This window comes from Crocodylus siamensis, chromosome 2, assembly GCF_052110815.1.
Source record: "Crocodylus siamensis isolate JL-2025a chromosome 2, ASM5211081v1, whole genome shotgun sequence".
In the NCBI taxonomy this organism is placed as follows: Eukaryota; Metazoa; Chordata; order Crocodylia; family Crocodylidae; genus Crocodylus; species Crocodylus siamensis.
In genome coordinates, this window is record NC_143396.1 from 249,817,802 (window position 1) to 249,824,923 (window position 7,122).

The following is a 7,122-nucleotide window of genomic DNA, read 5'->3' on the forward strand; positions in this document are numbered from 1 at the left end:
CAGCTACACTGTCGCTTCAGGCCCACATGTCCCTCTGTCCCTGGTCTGCACGCAGATCTCCCGCTGTACATCAGAAGTACACCACAAATGCTGAAGGGTAAATTGCGGGATACTCTGTTTTAGTTTCAAATCCCCATCAGAGGATCCGCGGTGTGGTGGGCACGCCTTGGTATAAATCACAGGTATGCAAGGATATATCAATATGCTCTCTCCTATAAAAGAGCAAATGTGAGGCGGGCTCTAATAGGGAAGAGAAAGGCAATAAGTGGACATGCTGGGGCAACAGTAGGTTAAAAAATTGGTGCGGCTTAACCATGGCGACAGGGGGGAGGAATTCAGCCTCTTGGAGCAGAGCGCGAAGGCAGTCACCTGCAGCCCTGCCAAGCTTCGTGGCCTCAATGCCGAGGGCTTAGGCAGATGAGCCTAAATCCTTTTCCTTCTCTTCCCTCGGATCCAGCGGCCTCACCAGCCTGGCAGGGAAGACAGGAGGTTACCTAGAGCATGACCCGATCCATCAAAGGGACAGAAAACAATAAGCCTCTCTTTCCTCCCTTAGACTTTGTTGACACCTTTTGGACTGGAAGCAGCAAAGACGGACTCTGCTCAAGGTTTGCTTGTGGCTCAGCTCAGAGCCCAGGAAACAGCTACTAGAGAAGCGCTGCAGCGTGTCAGCTCTGCCTCGTGAGGCTGTCCCGCCGGGCTGGCTGGCGTTAGAGGCCTGCTGTGATCCCGCCAGGCGCGGGGCTGTGACGGACAGGGCCGGTCCCCTAGCCCCGGGGGAAGGCACGGTGGAGGGGGCAGGACTGCGCTGCGCGGGACAGAGGCAGAGCTCTCTTTCCCACCCGTCCTGGCCCAGCTACAGGGCTGAAATCTCGAAGTGAGCGCTGCAGCAACCGGCCCTCCTGGGAGAGGGGCTCTCTCACAACTACACGTTAGGACAGCTGAGGCCTCAGAGCTGGGGGTCAGGAGTCCAGGTTCAGCTCAGAGCACCACGGCGGCTGGACAGCTCTTACTGTGGGGGAGCCGCTCCCGCAGGGAGCGCCGAGCCTGCGAGAAACCTCGCGGCTCCTCTCGAGCCGGGCGAGGCCGCGAGGCCTCCTGCAGGTGGCGCTGGTGCGAGGTGCTGCGGCGCCGGCCCGGGGCTGGCGAGCGCGGCCTAGGCGTCCCCACCGGGTTCCCATCGCTTCGTGCAGAACAATAGAAGCGGATTTTTTTCATTTGCCCTAAATCCGTCTAACATGCCACAAATGAAAACCCAACTCCTGCGGGAACAAAGCATGCGTTTGGAATCTCCCTGCAGCCCGCAGCCGTGATCACGTGGGAGCACGGGCTCTTCCCCCCCGTGCCCTTAAGAAAAGAAGTGGGGGGGGGGATTTCCCAGTGCAAAGACAAATTAACTGAGCGCTGTGCATTGAAGTCGAAGGCTTTCAGCAGGAAAGCCCTAATGAGACACTGTCTGGTTTCCAGGGGGGCTGCTCGGAACAAGTGGCGGCAAAGTTATTAAAACGGCCAAAGCAAGTAACACGTCGTTAAGAGAAAGCGGGAAACCCATCTGAGTGTCCCGGAGAGCAAGGCCCGCGTGAGACAGCCACGCTCTTGCTGGGAGCGGGGCCAGAGTCGGTGTCACCCCGTGTCCCGCTTCCCCCGCGCCCTCCCGCAGGGTCCTCTCCTTAAGGACCGCTGCTGGATCCACTGGATCCTCAGTGGCTGCACGGCCAGTCCCAGCGGCCCCAGGCTGGGCTCGCCGGAGGGCTGGCTTAGGCCACGGGGACACTTCAGTTTTCCAAACGCCTGTGACCTGCTCAGTTGTCTCAAATGGACACTATCATGCGGGAGCCCGGCCTCACTGGAGACCCCAGAGCTTGTCTCTGGCCTTGAGGGGAGGTGGGGGAGGCAGGGTCGGATACTGCGGCACGCAGACGGGTCGGACTCGGAGGTGGGTCTTTTTTCTCCCCTCTTTCATTATCTCCCGGTTTCCACCCCCACGGGGAATCAAGAGAATCCCTTTCCTCCAGCCCTACCTGCCTGGATAGAGATGGTGGCCCGAGCTTGCGTAAGGGCCCTTCCAGCAAGCCCCCCGTGCCGCATGAAGCAGGTCCAGCGCGGCAGCGCGCGGTTTGCCGTGGACCCCCTGGAGGTCTCCTGAGGACACTCCGCGGGACCCGCAGCCGGTGCTGGGCGAGGCACCAAGGGCTGCTCCGGCGGCAAGTGTGGCACACCCCGCCGACCCGCGGCGCGGAGCCCTCTCCCCTCGAGCCAAGAGGAGCTTCGTTCGCGTGGGCCGGGCGCAGGGACAGGGCTCCCAGCCGCCGCCCAGGGAAACCTGCCGCAGCAGATCGACTTGGGAAAAGCGGGACCACTGGCCGACCGCCGCCTCCCCCGCGTGTGCCGCCGGGCGCCGGGCTTGGAGCGGCCTCGCCGCTGCCGGGGAGCTCCATTTCCCCTCCGAGGGGAGGGCTGTGCCTGAGGGTGTTACTGCACAGGTGAGCTGCAGACCGGCTCCATCCCCGTCAGCCGCCAGATGTTGCCGGAACAAGGGCTGCGGGAAGGGCAAACCTGCCGGCAGATCGGCTTTGTCTTGCGCCTCTTGAGCCCTCAGCAAACAGCAATCTCATCCTGCTCCGTACGGAGCCCACTGATCCCTCCAAGCAAACCAGGCCCGGCATGCTGAACTACACCCACCCCAACACACAGGTAGAGACATACACGCATACCGTATATGGGGGTGGGTGTAAATGCACCTATACACAGACATGCCTATATACACATATACTTTTTCCTCAGAAAGGACTTTTGGGGACATGGCAAGTTCACTGTTGGTCACTCTAAAGCCTCTGGAAATATTTGCTTACGCATTTGAATAGTAATTTATTTTCACTCAGTGTAGGCACACAGAGAGCCATATACATACTATATAATATACAATTATATTATATATATATATATATATATATATATATATATATGGAGAGAGGGAGACAGACAGACAGAAAGTTAAATCTCAGGCGTAACACTCACACATCTGTATGAATCTGTCTCTACACAGGTCTAGGACAGAAGCATTCGTTCTAAAAACGCGGAAAACACAAGTGTAGCACAGACCTCCCCGGGGTCAGCAGACCTGAGGATACAAAAGGCAACGAGGCTAATAACAGGATGGGTAAAAAGTGCAATCTGCACCGCGTAGCCGGGATCCCTCTTCCCACGGCCCCTGCTCCGCACGCAGGCGGCCTGGAAGCGCCGCGAGCGCCCGGGGCTGCGGGGCGGCGCAAGCTGCACGCTAGGTTTGCAGTTGCTGCAGTCACTGCTGCAAACGTTTGGATGGCGGCTCTCCGGCTAGGAGAAGAGCTCGCTTTCGAAAAGCTCTTCCTCTCCATTATGTTGAAAGACACTTTCAGCAGTGAGGCTGTCAGGGGCTTTGTTTAAGTGCGTTAGTACATCTGAAAACACGGTAGAAATAGGCCGGGGGGGCGGGGAGGGAGGGGTTCAGGAGACCCCGTGCAATGCCACAGCGAGTCCCAGGAGGCACCTTTGGTCAACCCCCCCTGAGCACATCGAAAGATGCCATCTCTTCTCCTCTGTATCTGGGTACTCAACACACTGGGCTCTAGCAAAAGGCCATCTTGAACTACGTCTCTCCGTGTCCATCTAAGGCAAGGCAGAGTCCAAGATCCCGCTTCTATGCTGGGAGACACTTCAGAAAAATCCCCTCTACTAGCCAGGCGGGGAAACATGACTATTTAGTTATGTTAGCCCTTTAGTCCCCCACCGGGCGGTTTGATCAGAAGACAGGGAGGGGTAGCTTATTTTCTTTTTAAAAATAAGCCCAGTCTTACATATGATTCTTCCTGCAACGTGTCGCATTGTACGCAGAGCAATTAGCTCTCACAGTACACCGCCCCCTGTCACTCCAGACCCGGCTCCTTCTCCAATTCGGTGGCAGAGCACAATTAAAAAAAGACTATAGTAGGTTTCCAGGTGGTTAAAATAACCTCATCTGTCTACGCCTCCTGCCACTGTGGGTCATTCTGCTGCCCCAGCCCCAGCCCTAACAGGATGCCCAAGTGGGCCAGATCAAAGGTCCTGTTTGCACTCAGTGGCCAGTGGCCCGGGCCGGCCCGCCTCCTCGGGAGAAACCCACACGGAGCTAGCTCCTTTTCTCTCTGCACCGCCAGCTGTGTCCACAACAACTTCCCTCCGCCCTCCCGCCGGTCCTGCCCCAGCTGCTTGCTCGCTCTGCCGGTCGCTGCCTCCGAGGCGCTCGCAGCCCCACTGCCCGGGCTCGGCGCGCTCCTTGCCCGGCGGGGGCTGCAGTGCATCGCCTCCCCGCGCGGCGCGGGCCGGCACCGCGTCTCTGCGCCGCGGGGGGCCGGAGTGACACCAGTGCCAGGCTTTTCCAGCCGCTGAAGCACATCCAGGAAACTGCCTCTCGCCGAGAGCCGGCGTTAGGCGTGCTCCGCGCGAAAGCGTTTTCAATAAAAGATCTAGCCCGTTATGCCTTATTTGAGCTCGTGCTCAATCCAATCACTGTCTGTACTGGCGGGGCGGGGGAGGTGATTTGGGTTCCTTTAAAGATCAACGAAAAGCAGCACACTGGGGACAGGCGGGAGGCTTTGTCGTTTCTTTCGGCCGCTTTGCAATGCAGCGGAAAAGGCGCCAAGGTCGGGTCCGGAAAGTCCGCGTGGAAATCGCAGCGTGCGTAGATCCACCGGCGAGTTCTACCGCCCACGTGGGGTGGGGTGCACGCGCGCGGGAGTGTCTCAGTGAGCCGCAACCCCCAGCTAGTGCTGCCACCTGAGAGCTGAATTAAAGTGCACGGACTCCAGTAGCCACCGCGACATCGTCGTGCAAGCCCAGTGTAGACGAGGGCTCCCGAATGGAAGCAAAGGGGAGGGGAGGCGCGTCCCCTCTTGGCCTGCTTGAACTCCCATTGAAATGTTTCATGGACTTTAGTCGGAGGAACCAAGCTCCCCCATCACCGGTTTCGGGAAGCAAGCACCCAGTAGCTCCCCCGCCCTAATAGCTCCATCAACCCCAAAGAGGTTGACGAAAGCCACTATCTGCCAGTGACTTGGTCGCCTGCCTGTTGAAAGGGCGATGCAACCAGGTGGCCAGATCCTGCATTTCCCGTCACCCCTGCAGGCGAGTGGGACTTCGGCTCCGGGGAAGGGGGATGATTGGCCGGACTAGGTCCTACATCTTCTAAAAAACGTACGTCGATCGGCCCTCAGGCAGTCGGACAAAACGCGGTTGTCAACGAGGGACAAGTCTGAGAGGGGCGATGTCACCCCGGGCCGGCGCAGGGCAAAGCGGCCGCTGGAAGCCGGGGTCCCGCTCGTTACTCCGGCCGGGAGCGCGGGGGGCAGGCACCGGTAACATCGGTCGCCTCTAAGGAAACACATGGTGAACAAGGCCCCGACAGCCGGGTCACCCGCCGCCGCGCTGTAACGCGGAGATCGGGGCGTCGCCACCCCGGCATCGCACACGGGCCGGGCCCCGCCAGCGGCGCGTGGGGGCAGAGCCGAGCCCAGCTCCCTGCCGAGTCCCAGGGCCCGACTCTGCTCGGCCGGACCTGAGCTCGGGACCCGGCAGGTTTCACTTGCACACAGGGCTCTTCCCGGCTCCCCCGCCCCGGACTCCCCTCCTAACCCCACCCCGCTTTCCCAAACGTGCTGATTAACCTCTGCCAGTGTCCGCCCCACTGTCCGCCTGCTGGGCCGGAAGCAGCCATGCACACTCATTATTGCATTTTGTACCTGAAATTAATCTTTTTGCCAGGCAGGTCCCCGCGATCAACAGGCCGTTGTATATGATAATGTTTTCCTCCCCCTCGCGGCTCCCCCTGCCCTCTGCCGACTCACTGTGGATGTGACCTTTGTTATTTCAGCCCGCACTCAGCAGTTAAATGGAAACAAGTTGAGCACGTTCACTTCTGATAAACATTATCCTTAAACCACTGGAGACCCGGGCAGAGTAAACGAGCTTTTCCGACAGGACCACATCAGGAACACACATTGAGAAAGGAAAAGAAACCGAATATCCCAGGGCTCGGAGGCGCGGGCGGGGGCAGAGCGGGGCAGACAGGTTGGAAGATGCTGGAGGAGACGGGGGGAGGCACCAGGCTGATGCGACAGTCCAGAGGGCACTGCGGGCTGGGGGGACTGAGCCCCGGGCTACGGGATCGGGCCCTCCAGCGCCTGGCTCTCACCCCAAGTCCAAGCGCCCTGAGCCTGGCGAGCTCCCCTGCGCACCCCACTTCCCAGGAACAAGCGGCCAGGAAAGCTACTAGGCAGCGACTGCCGCACAGAGCATGCATGTGGGCAGCCCTGAGCATCTTTGGACATCCCTAGGGCAAGGTCCTGGTTTTAGTGCTAGCATGCAGTCATGTAGGCAAAGGTGGGATATGTTGCAACTCTAGTCGGGAAAGGCAGAGGGGAAACCGTAGCTGAAGAAAATACCGGCTCTTGTAGAGGCTTCGTCTAACGATTCCAGTTCCGAAAGGCGGCTGCGTGATTCAGATCGGAAGCGTTACGGCCATGCCCTCCTCCCCTGCATCTTAAACGACATAACGAACCTCGATTAGTGCGGTGTTAGTCTTCCAGACATCACTGCCTCCGCTTTCACAAGACACAGAAAGCGCCCACGGCCGGTCACAAAAGTATTTCTGTTCCCAGCAGCTCCTCTGAGCCCGCTCAGCTGAAGAGCGCGGAGCGGTGTCAAGGCGCTGCACAGCGGAGGAAGCTGGTGTCGCTGCGTGAAAGCGAGCCTATTTCACGATTGCCAACTATGCTATGGTGACTAGGCAAATGCCGGAACCCCGGCACAGAGCGCATAGGCTCGAGGCACGGCAGATCCCAACGTCCCTATCGCTATTCGATTACAAAAAAATCCGTAACTGACTCATGCCCTCCCTTCCCTCCACCGAGGTTCACCGATCCTCGTGCTGTTTCCTGGACTATCCTACTCATTTCTATGGCGTGCAGGTTTACTTGAGCTCAAAAAACATTGCACAGCAAAGCCCTGCATTCATTTACATTCCGTTCGGGTTTCTAACTAACTCACTGCTTTCAAAAATGCCCTCGGTTTCACCTATTTCATCTGAAAAGGATTTCTGGAAGCAAA

The 7,122-nt window shown here is 58.6% G+C and overlaps 1 long non-coding RNA gene across 1 annotated transcript in view; it reads right to left on the minus strand.

Moving 5' to 3' along the window:
• LOC149872001 (uncharacterized) overlaps window positions 1-6,535 on the minus strand; it is a 68,800-nt gene extending 62,265 nt beyond the window's left edge. Inside the window, exon 1 of the long non-coding RNA XR_016440570.1 lies at window positions 6,459-6,535. This is a non-coding gene — a long non-coding RNA (uncharacterized LOC149872001). The remainder of the gene's footprint in view (window positions 1-6,458) is intronic.
• Between the last annotated feature and the right edge of the window lie 587 nt (window positions 6,536-7,122).